Source organism: Nelumbo nucifera, chromosome 2 (assembly GCF_055504915.1).
Source record: "Nelumbo nucifera cultivar China Antique chromosome 2, China Antique-T2T, whole genome shotgun sequence".
NCBI classification, from domain to species: domain Eukaryota; kingdom Viridiplantae; phylum Streptophyta; class Magnoliopsida; order Proteales; family Nelumbonaceae; genus Nelumbo; species Nelumbo nucifera.
Genome location: NC_142650.1, coordinates 59,687,123 through 59,705,348, shown reverse-complemented (window position 1 = coordinate 59,705,348; position 18,226 = coordinate 59,687,123). Strand labels below are relative to the sequence as shown.

Sequence of the window (18,226 nt, the reverse complement as noted above, 5' to 3'; positions counted from 1 at the left end):
AGAAGATGATTGTAGATTAAATCCAAAATCCAATATGATAATTAGATGTGGATGTGGATTTAGGACTCAGTTTGGAAAGATTACAAATACAAATATGTACAGTATAAATACATACAAAATACAAGGTTTTGTACTCTATATATTTGTATTTGTACTCCTTCCAAATTGAGATTAGAGATTTTGTAATTGGATGTGAATGCAAATGCAACTGGATCCAATCCATTTACAGTCCTATGTCCAACCATTCCTTGATAGATTAGAATCGCCTTAGCCCTATGCCCATCTACTCTGTGTTGTTGTTGGGAGTCCTGTGATAAGATTCTCATTTCATCCTCTTCTAGTCCTGGGTAGCTTTTGTAACCAATGAATTCTTACCCAACCTCCTAAGAAAAATCGCTACTTATAGAGGGATATGCAACCTCCATAAAAATTCAAACATAAGCCCTGCCTATGAGTGGCAAATGGTTGAGTTGGGAGTGAATTGAGTACCGATTTACCGATCCACCCATGAATGACCCACACACATTTTGCTAGCCATACTAATTGTATATTAATGGGTTGCAATTCACCCAAATTCACCCATGTTGATCCATTTGAATATTTAAAATTAGAGAAACCTCGTAAAAAAATCCCTTTTTTACCTTAAATTATAATTTTTAACATTTTTTATAAATAAAAAATTAAAACTGCAGTAAAAATATAAATTAAACACTATATATATACACATATATATAGACACACATTTATGTTGACTTGTCATGGTCGAATTGCTGACTTGCGGCCCAAAAGCAGAAACAATTCAGCCTTCAAGTTAGTTTTGAAAACACTGGTCCTAACGTAATTGGTTCAACTCAAGCATAAAAGTTGGACTTCATTTTAGAGAGACAACAAGCATCAACGGGTGGGAAGTGACAATCAAGATGAGAGAGAAACATAAAAATTGGACATCATAAGAAAAAGTTAGAGAGAGAGAGAATCAACATAACTAAGAGGATAGAGAATCTAAGAGAGAGTAGAGAGATAAGAGAGAAACATGAAAAGTATAATACTTCATTAGAAACATAAAAATTAGACTTCATTAAGAAAAAGTAGATAAAGAACTAACACAAAGGAGAGAAAAGTAATATAACCAAGAAGAGAAAGAATCGAGAGGAGAAAGAAACAAGATAAAGTAATTAATCAACAATTACTATTAATTAATAGTAATTTAATTACTATTAATTGTGATCCATGGGTTTTTAAAATTTTAAGAGATTAGATGGTCAAAACCACTGAAAAAGGTTAACAAGATCAAATATTATAATTACTATTAATTAATGTTACCTACTTTAATTGATTAAATAATATATACAATTTTGAAAGTCATCTAAACCCAAAACAACCATCTTTTCCAGCCGATTTAGAAGGTGGATGGGGGTAAAGACATTAGAATTAGATGGTTTATTGGGCATGAGATAGAATAGGAGATGGCTTAGGAGGAAGTTTGGAGATAGTTTAAAGAAATTTTAGGAGGGGAAATGATTTAAGTGATTGGCAATGTGCATGTGTGTGAGAGAGAGAGAGAGGGAGATTTTAAGAAGATTTTTAGGTAATTGAGAAGTAGAGAATTAATAAAAGTTTCAAAAAGGAGAGTCTTGCTGAGATGGCAAGTTGAGAGAGCTAGGAATGGTATAAGGAGGAGAGAGAGGCAACAAAGGAGAAACTCTGCCCACAAGAACCCTGCCCACGCCTACCCACAATACACTATCCCCGTGAATTTGGAACATCTCCCCTGCACAATACTATATAGAGGATGAGATGTTCTCCATGTGTGACTGCGATAAACGTGGGCAGGAGATCCTGACTTTGTTTTAATATACAACATAGATGTGTATATGTATGTACTAATCAGTGCCCGTGTGATGCATGCATTTTTTTTTATCTAAATTGCCAATAAGAATTATTGGGCTTTTAAATAATTAATTTGTCCTTATTTAATATTTTTGAACCCTGCCCATTATTGGAAATTATTAAATTTGATCTAAGTTTAATATATTAATAATTTCCCACAAATAATAGTTTAATTAGCTAGTAACTAATTAAACTTTTCTTGTAAACAACAACTAATTAAACTTTAGGGTTTGGTAAAATTTTAAATAACTAAGTAATTCATAAATTTTTGTTTTAGGGGTGGATAAAGGGATTAATGCAACCATAAAACTTAACCAAATTGATGGTTAGGTAATTATAAAATTTTATTAATATAAACTCTACAAGGGGTTTAAGTAAGTTGTCCATTATTTAAAAGTTTTTTAAAGCCTACCCAATGTTTGAAGTTAATTAAATTTAATATAAGTTATATATATATATATATATAATATTATTTCCCAAAATAATATTTAAATTAGTGATTAGTTAAACTTAAGGGGATTATAAAGTAACAATAATTAATTTATTTACGTTATCCACTAAAATACTAAATATGTTATTTTATAAATGGGAAATTGTCTAAAACTCACCATGAGTTTTCAGCATTTCTCTTAAATTCACAACTTTTCAAAATGTCTAAAACTCACCATGTCACTAACTTTTCAATAAAAGATAATATTTTTATAAAATAACAAAAATAAGGTAACTTCTTTTGAAAAATATCAAGGAAGGGCAATGACACTATTCATCGTCTTCCTCTTCCTCTGCCTATGTATTCATCCAATACACTGGATTTGAAAACTCAGTGAATCCAGGCGGTTACTGGTTGAATAGCTCTGACTTTGTTCTGTTCATGATGATGAACAATGTCTGCTAGTTGACACTGTTCGTGATGATGAATAGCTCAAGCAGGGATCATGATGGTGAATCCAGGCAACGTTCTCCTTCGCGGTTGTTGTTCCGGTCTTGAGAGCTCTCACTAGGGGCACAGGCGTTGATACTGTTCTCTTGAAGGGATGTCATATTGTGGATTAGTATCTGGAAGGGCGTTCTGCAATGCATCCATAGTGGTTGTTAACTCATCAGTCTCATAAATCCTTGTTGCGGCTGGAGGATGTTGATGTTGAGGGTCACCAGCATGAGCCTCAGCTTGAGACCCATCACCTGCAAATACAATCTCTTAGAATTTTTTTTAAATGCGAATGTTTGTCCAGATTAGCTGAGCCCTGAAAGGGCCGAGCGTTAGAATCCTCTAAACATCTGTCTGTCTTTCTGTCAAGTGTCTTCATATGGTAGAGAATTCCAACTAGTGTCCCTTATTTCCTTCCTTCTTACTTTATAAGTTTTGCATTTGCTTTTAATTAATGACAAAAAGAAAGAATAAAATAAGAAATAAAAAGAAAATAAAAGTTATACCTAGATCAATCAATCTTAACTTGAAGATGCATTCCGGGTGTTGGAACTAGAGGAAGCTGCATCGTCGTCGTACTTGGGTTGGAGCTAGGCAGTTGGAAGAAGTCACTCCCACTCCCACTCCTGGGTCTTTTTCCTCTACTTTGTATCACATGGCTGCTCGACGGAGTTGGAGAAAACGCGATCGAGTTGATTGGCATTGCTGTGACTTGAGAGTCCACCAGATCGCTGAAGACTCTGTAGCGAGAGTCCGATGCAAATGTGGGGCACTTGGAAAGAGGAAGATGATGAATAGTGCCATTGTCTCTTCTTGATATTTTTCAAAAAAAGTTACTTTATTTTTGTTATTTTATAAAAATATTATCTTTTATTAATATTCAAGGCAAAAAGTTGCCCTTATCAATTAGAACCCCAAATATAAAATATATACAAAATAAATTAACGGGTGTTAATATATTACCATTTTAATATTTAGACATGAAAAAAAGGAAAAAAATTCAAAAAAATATTTTTAAATATAAAATACATAAAAACATAGAAATTACAAAAAATATAAAAAATTATAAAAATTGAAAACAATATAAAAAATTATTTTAAAATTATAGAAACTATAGAAATTGAAAAACAAAATCAGAAAATAAAATTGTAGAAAAAACACAAAAAAATTTAGAAAAACACAGGAATTGCAAATAAATAACAAAAAATACAGGAAACTTTATAGATTGTACAAAACAGAAAATGTAAAAAAAAAACATTGGAAATTATAACAAAACACTAAAAATGCAAAAAAAAACAAGAAATTTTAAAACCGAAAAAGACCATTTTCCCTCTAACTCACCATTCAAGGGTAATCTGGTCATGAAAATTGTTATTTATGCTAACAACTACACCTCTGTTAAGAAGCATTAATGGTGCACTAACGGAAGGTGAGTTTTGGAAAATAAAAACTTAATGACATGGCGAGTTTTAGACATTTTAAAAAGTTGCCATGAATTTAAGAAAAATGTTGAAAACTCATGGTGATTTTTTTAAAAAAATCTCTATGAATTAAGTTAGTTGATTAAAATAGTAAAATAATTAATTTTCTTAACATAATTACTTTAATTTTCTTTGCGGACCTTTAATGAAGTATTTTGAATTTAAGTAAGGTATGCTTTCTTTAGTTTAATTAAAAATGAATTAAATTACCAATTTCACAACATCGAATATCAAACATATTTGATTCATTGACTCAGCTCGCAACTAAGCCAGTAACAATTAATCTAAATCTCTTCTTGCAAACTCTGATATCATATGAGAAGTGAAGGGCATGAATCGGATAGCTTTTTTTTTCTCTCTTTTTATTTTTTTTAACAATTTAAATGGATTTGGATCCTTGTGAAAATAGATTTAGATCCTCGAGATACTTGCCACATGGCAAGTTATGGGGTCCTACATCATAACAACTTTTTTTGTGGCCCCATTATTGAAGTTGTGGGTATTCGCTTGGTTTGTGTTGGGACTTACTTTAATATCATGTTTTCTCTGGATTCTTTTTGAAATTTTGCAACAGAACCCATACCATAGAATGCTTTATAAGATCAGAGTATGTCAATGGCATTTAAACTAAGTTTAATCTTATCTCTTAAAAGAACATATACTAGAATGTCAGTTTACTCTTGGCACAAAGATGTGGTTCTTGCATTTGACAACAATCAGTTCTCCATTCCAAGTTACTTGGTTTTGATTTATGGTGAGGGGAGATGGGAATAATAATCTGGTTAACAATGGGGAAATTAATGCTCCCCTTGGTGCTTGGTTTTAATCTGAAACTGCAGCTTATGGGAGAAACCGGCTTCAGTCAGTGCAAGCCTGTGTTCACACCATTCGAACAGTGTCTTGCAACTTTGCATTGGGAATATTTCCCCATGAAATAAAGCACATATGTATGGAGATATTCTTAATGCAAAGCTGTAAAGGCTGTTCAAACGGGTTTTTCATTGATTGAAGTTGAACTCCTTATGGGATTAGGAGAAAAGGTTAAAATGAGAGAAGGCGAAGGTTGTTTTGAAGAGGGATATATTTTAGAAATCTTTTTTAGGTAATTGGGAAGTGGGTAGAATGTGGAATTCTTCCATATAACCTTGATTTTAGGGAAATTTTTTAGGTAAAATCCATCTTATATGGCTTTATATCTATCAAGAGACGCATATTATTTCACCTTTGAAAAACAAATAAAAAATCTAAAAAATTACAAATGAGTTGGGAAGGGAGAGTAATATGGAGAAAGGGTTGTTGATGTGGCATTAGGAGGGATAAGAGGGAAAATGGAGGAAGGAGGTGAATTAAGGAGAAAGCAAGAAAGGGGTGAGGGAGAAGGGAGAGAGTCTACGGAGAAAGGAGATATCAGAAAAACACCTGACTAATCAATTGGAATCATATACTTGGTAGCAAATCAGGTGTTATTTATCAAAATTTATGGGTGGGTTTTGATTCGTCAAAACTCTTTCCATACCATATCTTTTCCATATCATAGATTTTCCCATATATATGTATGTATGTATGTATGCAGTGGCAGATCAAGGAATTTTCTTTTTGTGGGGGCTAAGTTATATAGATTTTTTTTTTTGGTTTATGGTAATGAAAAAATTATGTTAAGTATATTTGTTGGTTACAAGGCTTTGTGGCAACTCCCAAATCTCGTAAGTACTATATTTAATTCTCAATGCAATTGACTTATTTTTCGTATGGTTTGTTTTCTTGGCAAAAACAACAAAATGAGATAGAGAAATGTTGGGTCGGGGGTTGGTCTGCGGGCCAAGTCTTGGGCTAGGCCAAGCCATGAACCGGGCCAAGCCTTTATAAAAAAAAAATTGAAAAAAGTAATGAAAATTTTAACATGAACTAAAAAAATAGACAAGAAATAAAAAAAAATCATAAAATTTTATTTTATATGAATTTTGATGTATACAATTGTTTATATATGCAATAATAAAATTGAAAATCAAATTATATATATTAATATATAATATAATATAATATAATATAATATAATATAATATATGATATACATATTATATTATATATACAATATATAAATATATATGGGACGTGTCATGGGCCATGCCAGACCAAGCCGGCACATGGGTCGCGAGCAACATAGCTTGCTTAGTCATGTCGTGTCATGTCGGCCCATGGTCCTAAAACCTCAGGGCCGAGCCATGCCAAGCCGGTTCAAAATCATGTTAGACCATAGACGACATGACCCAATTTACACCTCTAAAAATAGGGTACGAGATTTTGGGTCTATTATGAGGTTTTTATAAAAGAAAAATAAACAATATCTTTTTTTTTATAATTTTGAGAGTTAAGTGGAGGGGCATTAGAGAGTCAGAGAACACTCCTTATCATTTTAATGGGACTTTTTTTGGGGCCTGGGGGAGGGGGAAAGACCCCCCAACTTTATACTTGTCTCCACCCGTGTATGTATTTATATATAATAATGTCTAAAGTTCAAAGTATTGATATCCTAAAGAGAACACTATCTAAAGAAAATTTTATCATATGTCACTATACTAATATTTTTTTTTACAATACTATATTAGTAATTAAGCACGTGCATTGCATGTATGAATTTTTTTCATATTAATTACTTGAATTTTAGATATATCATAATTATGATAGAAATTGAAAATTAATAAAAGTAACAATATGGTTAAAAATAAACTTAAATACTTGTAGTAAATGTGGACCTATAGAAATTTTAAATTACAATAACAATTATTATTATTATTATTATTATTATTATTATTATTACTACTACTACTACTACTAAATTTTGTATTCCATTTTTGTCTTAAATAAAATAATTTTTATTTTAACAAAACTCTATACTTTTTTATCTTTTGTGTTCTATCTTTTTTTAAATATTTATTATTCAATTATGACATCATGAATTTCTTTGAAAACATGGATAATTGACCCACCATTTAAATAAGGAAATAACTTTGCTTTTGGATCAATTTTAAATTATATATTTTATCTACATTATATACATAATTTTTACTAAACACACTTAATTTTTGTTTCACATAATTAATATATAATTTTTATATATTCTTTTGATTACTTGTACTTTTTTATTATTTTTTTAAATATTTATTATTTAACTATTATATCATTGATTAATCCATTTGACCCAAACCACTAAACCACGACCTAAAAAGAAAAATAATTTGATTTCTAGGTTGATATTCAATTTTGTATTATGTTTCTATTATTGATAAAATTATATCTTATGTATAATTTTGTTCAATATAATGAATGCATAATATTATATATGTATCCAATATTTTATTTTTTATAAATATATATCTTATGTATAATATTTATTTTTGTGATTTTTTGTATTTTTTTTAAAAATTGATTATTTGACTATGACATCATTTCATTTTTATGTTGATCTTAATTTTGACATTCCATTTTCATCATTTACAAAAATACTTCTTACATTTCATACTTATTTTTGTTCACTATAATGAATATACAATATTAATGACATGCCCAGTTCTTTTTTTGTATTATATATTTTATTTATTTTAATTTTGTATTATTTAATTATGGCATTATTTATTAACAGATTTGACCCCCAAATGGTTGAATTGCTTACTCACCATTGAGAGAGAAGAAAATGGTTTTGTTTTCAAATTAATTTTCAAAATATTTATTTTTATATTATTAAATTTAATGTTGTGGATTTAATTAGTACAATTTAATGATGAGAAAAATATATCTTAAATATAGGATTTAATAAGAGAATATACCTTAGATATGAGATTTAATAAGAAATAATAGGAAAATAGTTTTATTTCCAATTGGTTTTAAATTTTATATTTCATTTCTATCATTAATAAAAACATTTCTTATTTATCATCAATGTTTTCAACTTGTTATTGACCTATCCAAATGAATTGTTTGAATCGTGACTCGGCCTTGATTCTAGGTTTTGTTCTGTTGAAACTCTTCCTTTTAGTTAAAAACCATCTAACTTGGGTAGTTCAACCATTGACCCATTTGACCTAGTAACCAAGTCTTAAATTGCACACTTAATTATGTGCAAACTTTTGGAAGCCATAACTTTGTACTCCAATGTATGATTAGGTTTATCATTTTTTTAGGACAATTTCCTTAAACTATCCCTATTGTTTATATATTGTCTTAGAGTACCCCTTAAGTTTTCTGACAATTGACTATCTTTACCCTTACCGCTAGGATCCATTAATATTCCGTCACAATCCCTAGACATGTGACCCCACGTAACCTATATTTTTTTTTTCAAAATCCAATATTACTCATTTTCTTTATACCTTATAAGAAGGTTATGAATTAACTCTAGCATACTGCCTCGGAATGGCATCCGCCTTGGTGGAAACAATGCTATTGGAACCCGAAACCTACTCCTACAGTGGCCACCTCCTTCTACAGAAGCCGGCTGCTTCTACTGCAGCAACCCCAATACCCCATTCGATGACAAAGAACAGGTCCCAGATCTACTGAAGAGCAGCCGGCCGAAGTCAGTGACAAAGGGGTTTGGTGGAAACCGAGGAATTGCTGCCAGTTTTGAGATCTTAAGGGTGAATTTGGAAGGAGTACAAATTCAAATATGTAGAGCACAAAATCTTATATTTTGTAGGTATTTACGCTGTACATATTTGCATGTGTAATCTTTCCAAACTGAGCAAAGGGATAATCAGTGTTTTGAGATTAAAACCGCAGAACAGCGGCTCTGAGGTTTACTTTTGCCTTTCTCCAATCTCCATCTTCTAACCTTTTTGTTGTAATAATAAGGGCATGGTTTTCGGTCGGCATTGGGAGGTGGGGTTGGCAATTTCAGAATCCAGCCTAAAAGCATTAACCCACTAATTCCTTTATTTTTCCCTTTAATCTGAACAGAAAAAGAAGAATAGTAGAGAGAGAGAGATCGGAGAGCAGAACAGGGCCGACCGAAAATTTTAAAGATATGTAATCTCTTTCCCTGTCAAGTAGATCTGCCCTGATCCCGGGCTAGTCATTCCCACCACGATCCGGCTTCAGTCCAGGCTTTTTTGGTCCGCGCATCGTTCCTGCATTCGTAGGAAGCATGTGACGTTTTAAAACGTGCGGAGGGCTTTAACCCCGTTAGTAGCTTATACTGTTAATAGGTTGACCTGGACGCGAGTCTCTCTTCGAGTTCTCTCCTCTCCTCTGTCAGATGAGTCTGAACCTTACGCTCGCTCCGAGCGGGGCGACTACACAACCATCACTGGCGACGGATCAAGACAGACAGACAGACCACAGCCCAACATAAACGCGGTCAACAAGTCGAATATGCAAGAAAACAGACAGACCACAGCAAATGGACGAACAAAAAAACCGTCTTGCAAAACGAACCTCAGGGCCAACAAGGGGATAAGCAAATGGTGAATGGTCTGAAAATATGTGTTTGTGTGTGCAGCAAAATTGCAGGCCTTGTTTTATTTCTTCAGATTTCTTTTACTGGATTACTTCTTTATGAAGAAAAAATGGAGGACCTTAAGCTGACTGCCTGTAAGCCACCCACCATCATTTAATTCCTCATCTTTAAGCTTCTACCCACGAAGAAGCCAAAAAAAAGATATCCTTCTTCTATACACTTTGATTAAAACCAATTGGAACTGAGCCTTCATAACACATTTCTTCTTCTTTCTTCGTCTTATTATTCTTCTTCTTACATAAATTGTCTAAAAGCTGAATGGAGATGCCTCACAAGATCCTTCACTTTCATGAAGAACCCGGGTTCCATCTACAATAATTAATCGGAAACGGTTCTCTTCTTTTAAAGATTGAACAAAGAATGAAAAATCAAATTACTGCTTCGAAACACAGAATTTGCAAGATAAAAGTAACACTAATAAATGTTGGAAAATGGGGTCACTGTAATTTTGGAGGAGAAGCTTGCACATCTAAGGACACTGTCTTTAAAATGTTATTTGCCCCCACTCAGTTTCATTGAGTTTGCTGTTGGATTATAGGCAAATACGTTCCCAAGATACAACAGAGCATTGTGCGAGAACTTGCAACCAACAAAGTTAAAGAATCTCCGAAGAAACCTTCTGTGAAACTGTAACAGACCAGACAGAGAGAGAGAGAGAGAGAATTTCGAAATTGTGTGTTTTTGAAGTCTAATTCATACTCCTTAAATAGTTTATGAAGAAGTATGAATAAATGTAGGTGCTGGTTTGGATAAGGCACTTTGAACAGTCACAATTTCAAACATTGTGACTGTTTAAAAAGTAATTAATAGTTAATGATTGTTAATTTTGAATTGTGCCTTTTGATCACATCCGATCGAATCGTGACCATTTATCTCATCAGCGGTGATCAATAGTCAGCATCGCACCAAAACCAAAGCCGCCATTCGTGAGCGACACAGGTGCGCCTCTAAAACGCTTGATTGCGCCGCACACATGCATGCACGTGCATTGTGCGGTATCAAACCCCCATACTCTCTACTATTTTTTTACTATTTTTAAGAAGTATAAATTAACTCTTACTAAAAACAAAGCTTATAATTTTCTAATGTGGGACAAGTTCAAAATTGGGTTTTATAAGAGAAAAACTAATTTTTCAATCAAGTGTGGAGGTGCAATTTCTCATGTAATTGACCAATCAAACCCATTAGATTTAATCTCTTATGAGATTAAAATCCAACAATTTAATTGATTCAGGGACGGTGATGGATGGACTTACCACTGCAACTATGGTGATATTGAGAGCTGATTTCCCAAAGTGGATGACGCTGCTGTTGACAACAGTCAGGTGGAGTTTCTCTATCTCGGCCGGTGCCTTTCTGTTTCTCACAGTGAACTCTTATGAGCACGTCCTTGTCCGACACTCTCGCTTCTATTTCCGAGAGTGCTGCCTCATCATCGGAGCGACCCCCACCCAAGTTATTCTCATCGGAGGAAGAATTGTCATTATCGGCTGAGATCTGAGATCTTTTGACTAACACTACAGATTCCACTCTTTTCTTGACCGTCTGTTCCTCTAATATCTTCACTCGCTCTTGCAATTGCTTCAAATACTTGATAGCGTCTCCAAGAACAGAAGCCTTGTCCATCTGTAACAACCACGAATTATATCATCTTAAAGCAGAAATGGCCAATTTTTTAGACTTAAGAAGAGGAATTCCAGACAGCAATGAATGAATGAATGAATGCGATTATGCGAGTACCTTCTTTAAGCCTGGAACAATGGCCAAGAGAGCTATGAAGCGCTGACTGAGCTTTTCTCTCCTCTTCCTCTTCCTCTATGCTATTATGTGATCTTGAGTGTGTGAGGGAGGTCTCGTCCTTGCCGAATTCATCCTCTTAGTCCCATGACTGGGTTTAGACACATAGTTTTGGGTCACGTAGGATGGGAAGATCATGTTTGCAGATGAGACCGCCTCGTCCATATTACCCATTAGATTACCATACAACAGCTTGATTGATGGGCGAGTTGGGGTTGCCGAAAGAAAGAAAGAATGTTGCGCAGGCGGTGATAGTTGTGAAATCGCCGGCGGTAATGGTTTTGTAGTCGCCGCCGGGCAGAGAGGAGCGAGCGTGAGGTTCGGACTCCTCTGGCAGAAAAGAGGAGAACTCGAAGAGAGACTCTCGTCCAGGTTAACCCACTGACGGGGGTTAAAGCCCTCCGCACGTTTCAAAACGTCACACGCTTCGGAGGACACGCGGTGCGTCCTCCGAATGCGCGGACCAAAAGAGCCTGGACTGAAGCCGGACTCCCCACCACTTGGTTCGCCGTCATATCTCTCTGCCAAGACAAATACGACACCACCCCACTGACCTTGGTTTCTCCTGCAACTCCCCTGTAATTTCCTCGTTAAATGATGATATGATATTGCCCTTCTTCCCATCTTCATCATCAAAACCTCACCTAATAAGAAGTAATAACCAGAAAAAAAAAACAGAACTTAGCCACCCCAGTTCGGCCACCACCACAGAAACACAAAAGGCCAACAACCACTTCTATTAAACAAGCACAAACGATTTTATGTCAGCAACAAAGTTTTCAATAGAACATTAAATCCTTTCTGGGTTTCCTGTAGCATTTAGAAGGCAATAAAGGAGAGAGACAGAGGCATGTCTGTATTCTAGTTTCTTCTTCTACTTTTCTTTCATTTAAAAGAGATCGAGACAACGAGAATCCTTAGTGGGTTTAATAGAGCAGAGAGGATGTTGTCATGTTGGAGGGCAAAGCTCTAATTGGCACATTAAGCTCTGGACTCTAGAATTCAAAGAAGAAAAGCAACAAATGATAGAGTCGTGAATTAGAGTAAGACAAATGATGAAAACAACTGGTCCATAGACAGAAGCGGCGATTGAAAACCTCTTCAATCGCATACTGTGCAAGTTTCATAGTCCAGAGTGGTACAACACATAGCCTTTTCCTTTAAAACCAGTAATAAATACAGAAGCAAATGCATCCATCCCGGGTCTTGGCTCCTACTTGTCTATTGACGCCAACTCCACCTTCTTCGGTTTCCCCATCCATAATCTGCCTTTATATCCCCAGTTGTGGTGACCTAGCAGACCAAATCTTCCCCTCAACCCACAAGACAGCAAGCCTGAAACCCAGAGCTCCATCGTTCAAACCATTGATCGAGTCTTCCATCAGCTATGCTAAGACGACGATCCGATCTCGTCTCAGTAAATCAGGCTTCTTGGCCGTCACTACATGAGTCCCCACTCAGTAAATCAATTGCAGGTACGTTGCAGGTCCCTTTGTCCCCAACTTTTTCCAGGAAAACCCAGATATAGTTAACAGAACTGTGAAGGTCGATAGCTGAGATGGTGGTAGTTGTTTGTCTTTCTTTTACAGGCCAGAAACGCATTCCTTCATCCTTGCGATATTAGCTTGACTCATCTAGAACATGGCTTTGATCTGAGATTGAAAGATTAGAGATTAAAGTAACCCGTTCCCTTATTGTCCAAGGGTTGTCCTCGGCAGGGTCATTTCAACTTGATTCAACGAGGAAGAGAGAAAATTACCTATGACATTTCCATCCATCCCATTACATTTAACGGCCATGCTAATTGTTTGAAACAGTAAGAGTAGCATAAGACAATAGTTAAATAGTAGGAGTATTTGAAATAATAAGGGTAGCGTAAGATAATAGTTAAATAGTAAGGGTAGTTTAAGGAAATTGCCTTTTTTCTTTTATTTTGAATAACTTTTCAAAATCTTATCTGTCACACAAAATTTAAGGCTTAAATGAACATAAAGAAAGTATGAACACATAATAATTTGTTTTTATAAAGTTTTGAAGATGTTTTTTCGGAAATATTGATAATTAATTTTGGTATTTTTGATCATTATATGGTAAATTGGTTTTTTGTAATTTTTATAATTTTAAATTAAACATTAATTAAAATGTCAGAAAGTATCACTTTTTTTTATAGTTATTTGATTGTTAAAATTAATTGAAAATTATTCTTTGGGGTTTTGGAAAATTATAAATTTTGGGGTGGGGACAGGGAAAATATTTTTGCCCCAAATTGGAGATGAGGGTTGCTTATAATTCTCTAAACCCGATGGTAAAATAGTAAAACAGTAAAACATTTGTAGATTTAATATTGATTTTTAAAATATATATAAGTTTTCCTCATATTCTTATAATCCTAAGATCCCATAATTTAATTTATAAAATACTCCCAAATTCTCATAATTCAATTTCTAAAATACCCCAAATTCCCACAGTCCAATTTGTAAAATATCCATAAATTAAATTTGTTTAGGTCATTGCCTCATGGTGGGAAAAATTTGGGGATTTCCCGTCCATGGGGAATGGGTGTCTCACCCCAAACACACCCCACCAATGGGATCAAGGTGGGGATAGAGTAGAGTGTCTTCACTTACGGGGCAAGGGACAAGGTGGGGTGCTCCATCCCGTGCATCGCACGGGCCCCAATAGTTAGTTAGTACAAGGAGAACCATTTACAAGCATTAATACAGAATTACAAATATTAATAACATGTACCTACCTATAATAGAAACAATATTGGCAATAGTCAGTTACATTTCAGTTTAAAATATTAATAAAAACTATCATATTTTAAATTTATTCAATAGATAATTTAAAAGTATCATATTTTAAAGTTATCCATTTCATATAAAAATATTCAAATTTTAAAATTATTCAAAAAAAGTTTAAAAGTATTAATAACTTGAAACCGTCTACAATTTGTAACTGCCAAAACCCATTTACACTTACATTCCATTTTAAAAGTTTTAATAAAAATATTCTCATATTAAAATCAATCGATAGAACATGTGAAAGTATTAATGACTTGTAACTGCCAAAGATTCTATAATTAATAAGCTTTCTTCAAGTCCAATATATAAAACTAGGACTTCTACTACTTGCCTGTGACGAGATTTCTTTTTAGTTCTCTGTTCCTAGATAGAAATGCTATCCTCCAAGCTTCTGTTTGTAGCATTTTCTTGCCTGGTTTTCTCTGTTCATTGTTTGAGGTCCATTGGTTAGTAATAAGCAATCTCATTAGAGTTTTATCTCTCTCTCTCACACACACAAGTATAATCTATAGCAATTTTATCATTTAATCTATCAATAATTAGAACCTACACCGGTATGGCACATTTTTAATCTTATAGACCATTCCTGTGTTGTTAAGCAATGTTGGATACTTGGATTATTAGGTTAATCATGACCCGTATGGGTATGGGCATGGTACGTTATTAGGCTAATCATGACCCTCCCTAACTTGCATATTGTTTGAAAGCATATAAACTTTATGTATTAAGTGTTTAATTTAATAATACTTTGAATTTTATGTGAAGTATAATTGATAGTGTGTGATTTTTACATGTCTTAATCAAATAATTGAAAATTTTATTGTTTATTTGTTTATTCGGGTTCTAAACCCAACTTGCCCATACCCTTGAATGTGAGGAGGGTTTTGCATTTTCATATGTGGGGAGGGTTTTGATTTTCAAAATCCAACCCACTACAGGTTTTTGGAACAGGTATGGATTGGGAGGTTTTAGGAAACAGGTAGGGTCTACAATTTACAAAACCGTCCCAAACCTGCCCCATTGTCATCCCTAAATTGAATTAGGCATTTGTGGACTTCACATAGGTATTACCTAAACAAGACTAATTTCTCTGCTTCTAAATTTAAAATTGTTGCCATGCAGGAACTCATGACAATGTGAATATGGTGGAGTCTGAGGATCAAATTGAGTACCCAGACTACTCAGGACCATCCACCTCTCCTCAATGTAACTTCTTAGGGGGATGCAGCAGTATATCACAGTGCAAAGCCAATTGTAACCAAGCGGGTTATACAGGTGGTCAATGCTTGAGAAATCGTTGTTGTTGTACTGAATGAAGATGGTTGTGTTGACCTTGTAGGATATTCCTATTAATAATAAAGAGCCTCTTCTTGTTTTTTCTTCATCGTTATTGTTGATAATGAAATCCAGGTTGCAAAATGTGTAATATGTATATATTTGGTTTGATAGAAATTAAAGAGAGAAACAAGAAGTTTGGGAAAGTTTCTTAACAAATTTTGTAAGTTTTCTTAAAAATGTACCCTCAACTTTTTGATTCTCTCTTATTTTCTATCAAACCAAATACCACTTAAGGGGTCATTTGATAAGAGCTAAAGATGTTAAACTGAAGAGCTTATCACTCTGACTTTTAGTGAATAAGATTAAGGAATTTGTGGGCTCTTTAATGGCAGAAGTTGAGAAATTGGGTAGAAAAACTTTACTAAAATACAAAGCAAGAAGTTTTCAGCTTTAGAGTTATTAAACAGCCCCAAAGTGTCTCTACCTGGCATATGGTAGTCGTGATGAAAAATCAGCCAAAACCTTTGCATACTGGGCTTGAAATGTAGGCCCAATCCATCCCTACATGGGTGTGGGGTCGTTGGCTGGACACCCAATGATTCCTGGGCCCGACCAAGCTAAGGAAAAAGCATGCCTAGCAATGACAACCAAACCGGCAAGCATGAACAACACCAAAAAAAGACTCCACATCTCCTACCCATAAGAATCCTTCCCATGAAGATGTTCCTATTGTACAACTATAATGTCATGTGGGTAGACGTGGGTCGGATTCTTGTGGGCAGGAGACCCGAGCTAGGCAGATCACTCAAGGAAAGAAGATCATAGGATGGCATAGCAAAGCCATACCAAGTGCTAAATGGCACAAAGCCCTAATCAAATGACTAACACAACCCTATATAAGGGCCTCACCTCCAACACCATAATGTATACGTGCAATTTAACACTCAACCTCTCTAGCTCTCTCTTGTTTTTTTGCTCTCAAAAAACTCTAGTTCGCTTACTTAAGCATCAGAGTGCCCATGCCAGGTACAAAAGCATGAATACTCTAATCCTCTCTCTTTCTTTATAGCTCGACCAAGCAACCTACATAGTCTGGCATCCGAGCTATCCTCCAACAAAGATTTTAGATCACACACCATCAAAAAGTATTAATAAAAAAATAGTCACATTTTAAGATTATCCAATAGACAATTTAAAATTTATCTATGTATATAGCAAAATAGTCCAACCCCAACCCTACTTTCTACTTGATTCTCTCTCCCTCTCCCTTCTCAACCTACCATTGAATCAATTCATACATTGTAATCACTTGCAATAGGCCACATCATCAATACAAATATGATGTTCTTTCGAAAAATGGAAATCACATTGCTATCCAATAGCCATGTACAAGTTCGTGTAAATGAGGACTTTCAAAAAATCCTTATCATGTTTCCTTCTAAATAATTGAAGATTATATTTCCTTCCAAACATAGGTATGTGTTTCAAGAGGAAACTTAGGCTTCATTTAATATGTCAAATATATAATGTTAAAAGTGTTCTCCTTTTTTCAATTTCTATATTTTTTGCATGTTATATATTTTGAATTTTATTTTTTAATTGTGACAATATGGATTGGCCCATTTGACCCAAATGGTTTAATTTATTACCACCACCTAGATGAAAACACTATTTTTTCCAGATAGATTTTAAAAGTATAAGTTTTTATGTTATTAAAATTATTAATTTATTATGTTTGTATTTAATTATAAAATTTAATGATGAGAAGAAACAAAGAAGCCTTAAATATATAATTCAATGAAAGTGAATGCAAATTAATTACCTTAAAAGTTGGATTTAATGAGAGATAATTGAATGCATTGAATATCTTAAAATTTTCTCTTTTCAACCCATTTAATATCAATAACTAATTACCCTATTTACCATCATTTTTTATCAATAAATTTAAATATAAAGGGGTAAATTTTGTCATCACAAAATTGAAGAAATATTCTTGAGGCTATTCGACTTTTTAAAGTAGCATAGTTGTTTTGGACATACATATGGATATGCTGTAATAAGTAAGATAAGCATGAATACATTAGAGAAGTTCATATAAATATGCAAATGTATCTGTAACACAAAATTTAAGACTTAAATGAACTTAAAGAAAGTATGAACACATAATAATTTGTTTTTATAAATTTTTCAAGATGTTTTTTTGGAAATATTGATAATTAATTTTGGTAATTATATGGTAAATTGGTTTTTTGTAATTTTTATAATTTTTAATTTAAACATTAATTAAAATGATAGAAAGTATTACTTTTTATTGTTGTTTGATTGTTAAAATTAATTGAAAAATATTCTTTGGGTTTGGGAAAATTATAAATTTTGGGGTGGGGACAAGGAAAGTATGTTTGCCCCAAATTGGGGACGAGGTTTGCTTATAATTCTTGAACCCGATGATAAATTAGTAAAACATTTGTAGATTTAATATTGATTTTTATAATATCTCTAAGTTTTCCTCATATTCTTATAATTCTAGGATCCCGTA

The 18,226-nt window shown here is 33.6% G+C and overlaps 1 long non-coding RNA gene and 1 pseudogene across 1 annotated transcript; one reads left to right on the top strand and one right to left on the bottom strand.

The window, feature by feature from the left end:
• Window positions 1-10,045: 10,045 nt before the first annotated feature.
• Window positions 10,046-13,407, bottom strand: LOC148802260 (uncharacterized; annotated as a pseudogene).
• A 1,340-nt stretch (window positions 13,408-14,747) lies between these two features.
• On the top strand, window positions 14,748-15,794 carry LOC148802259 (uncharacterized). The gene is made up of 2 exons (XR_016082309.1): window positions 14,748-14,858; window positions 15,535-15,794. It is a non-coding gene; the product is annotated as an uncharacterized LOC148802259 (long non-coding RNA).
• The last annotated feature ends 2,432 nt before the right edge of the window (window positions 15,795-18,226 follow it).